Genomic DNA, 2,470 nt, shown 5'->3' with positions numbered 1-2,470 from the left:
TAGAACTGCACTAGATTGTAGAGTCAGATTATATGCAAAGAAAACCTGGTTTATTTGTTATTACTTAACATATTACATAAAATTTTGGATGAGTTACACACTCAACTTAGTAGATATACCTGAAAGAAATCCTAAGTTGTCCAATTGGGATATTATATGAAAACACATTTAAAACTTAAAGCTTCACGGGATGCTGATTAGGGACAAAGAAGGTAGGTTTGAAAGTAAGAGCATACATGCCCCCCAACAGCCAAGGAATCAGATGGTTCAACCCTGGCACTCTGCCTTGGGGATCACTTTTGGGGAGAATCAGATCTCCTATCCCTTTCTCCAGCGTTCTTCCCTTGAACTATCATCCCCCTGAATCAAGCCTCAAGCCGGCGGTGATTTTCATGAAGGGGAGATAAAAGTATCCCTTTGGAATTTCCAACTCAAACTGGAGCTCTTGCAAAATGCAGACATAAACTTGGTTAATCTGCCTCTCTCTTCCTGTGGCTGTGCTGGGTTTGCCTGCAATATCTTACAACTTTCAAATGGCAGTAAGATTCACATTTCATCACAAAACAGTTTTTATTTTGAAACCATTTAAGAAAGCAGTTTTATTTGGTGCTAGGTCAGATATTCAGAAAAACTCTCCAGGCAAATCCAAACAGTATCATTGATATAAGAGATGCAGTAAGTGACTACTATTCACTATCTATCTCCTTACAGTGGTAGATTTAAAACTCTGAAGAACTATAAATAAAGATAACATTACTAGAAAAGACAACCAATGAAACATATGAGAGTATTAAAAAAAAGCTCTCTTTCTATATGGAGTACCCAATTCTAAGTTTACTTTTAAAACACTATTCTCTCCACTTTAAAAATTTTATGTCATAATTGCTGTACTTTGGAGATACATTCATTTCCCAGAATGGTCATGGCTATTTTGCCAGAATGTGAAATATTCTAAAGGACAGTGATTGTTTTCTACAGAATGGTTTGAGTTTCAGAATTTTTTTGAGACTTTTTTTTTTTTTTTTTTAGTTTAGTTGAATAGTTCGGCAGACTTGGAATTATTGAGTCTCACGAAGAGTGACTGTGAAGTGTGATTTTAACCATTCCTCTTCCCTTCATTTCCTCTGACATATGCCTTATGGGTACTAATGTACCGCCCCCCTTTACATACACACATATTCTATATCTATATCCTGGTAGAAGGAGGATGAAAAGAAAGAGCTGGGTAAGTTGAATAGCCAGGAGAGACGTAGACTATATCTGGTCTAGTAGAAGTATATAGCCTAAATTTAAGTTTATAAATAATGGTAATAGGTACTCTGGGTTTGCACGTTGTACTCGTCAGAGGCTATGATATCTGTAACTTCCTCTCACTTCCCATGACAGCTCTGTAAAGTAGGCAGAACATGCACAGGGGAAGGGGGAAAACTCACCTGGAGCCACACGGACTGGGCTTTAAGAGTTGTCTTTGCTATGTTCTGTCATGGCACTCAACTTGCTCAGTCTCATTTTTTTTCATCACTTTGATGGCGATATTCTTACCTACCTCAAAAAGAATAAAATTCCTCACAGTTCAGTATGTGTACATGTGATGTGTCTTGATGATGATGTAGTTTGAGGGTATAACTTGATAGAAATTCCCCATGAAACCAGAGATGGAACTCAGGGGGCCTGAGGACTTCATCCAGGGCCTCCTCCCAGGAGTTCCCTTTTACTTCATTTAGATGCAAATCAAGCCATAATCTGGACGTTCCTATTTAGAGTATCCTCAACTCTGTTTTGATTTTCTTTTTTTTGTATTGATTTTTTAATCAAATGGAATTTTTCTTCTTTTCTACTATAGTGTTTAAACACATGATGTTTTATACACATTTCCATTCAAAATATATTCATTGGCTATTGACTACTGCTTGTGAGCTGTAGCATAGGTTTTACAGAGGATACAAAGTTGTGAAAGACTAAGACTCATTCTTCAACATGATTGCCACTCAGTAGAAAAATACCTAAATTTAGATAGATAGCATGAGCCAAAGCATGAAATATTGCAGCTAACATTTATTTAGCACATTCTTTAGGCCAAGCAGTATGTTTTACTTGACATATATCACCTTTTAAATAATTCTATGAGGTCAGTGCTATAGTTGTCTACATTTTATAGATAAGGAAACTGAGGCGTAGAGAGGTACTAGTTGGGTATTTTATGCTCTCAAAATAATGGGCCACAATTTTCCAAAGTATTTCTAGACTTAATGGTTCAAGATAAGCAGTAATCTTCTATGAGGTTTCAGAGAAAATGAAGGAAATTCATGGTATTTACAGAATGCAAATGTATCATTCTAGAACATAAACAAAGATGGTATCACAGGGTGGCACCTGTGGCTCAGTGGGCAGGGCACCAGCCCCATATACTAAGGGTTCAAACCTCGCCCTGACCAAACCGCAACCAAAAAATAGCTGGCATTGTGGCGGG

The 2,470-nt window shown here is 37.2% G+C and overlaps 1 protein-coding gene across 1 annotated transcript in view; it reads left to right on the top strand.

The window, feature by feature from the left end:
• Nucleotides 1-2,470, top strand: part of DCC (DCC netrin 1 receptor) — a 685,279-nt gene that overhangs the window by 565,950 nt on the left and 116,859 nt on the right. The gene's annotated exons all lie outside the window — the stretch shown is intronic.

Source organism: Otolemur garnettii, unplaced genomic scaffold, assembly GCF_000181295.1.
Source record: "Otolemur garnettii isolate 467f Iridium unplaced genomic scaffold, OtoGar3 scaffold00012, whole genome shotgun sequence".
NCBI classification, from domain to species: domain Eukaryota; kingdom Metazoa; phylum Chordata; class Mammalia; order Primates; family Galagidae; genus Otolemur; species Otolemur garnettii.
This window is presented reverse-complemented; position numbering and strand designations above follow the sequence as displayed.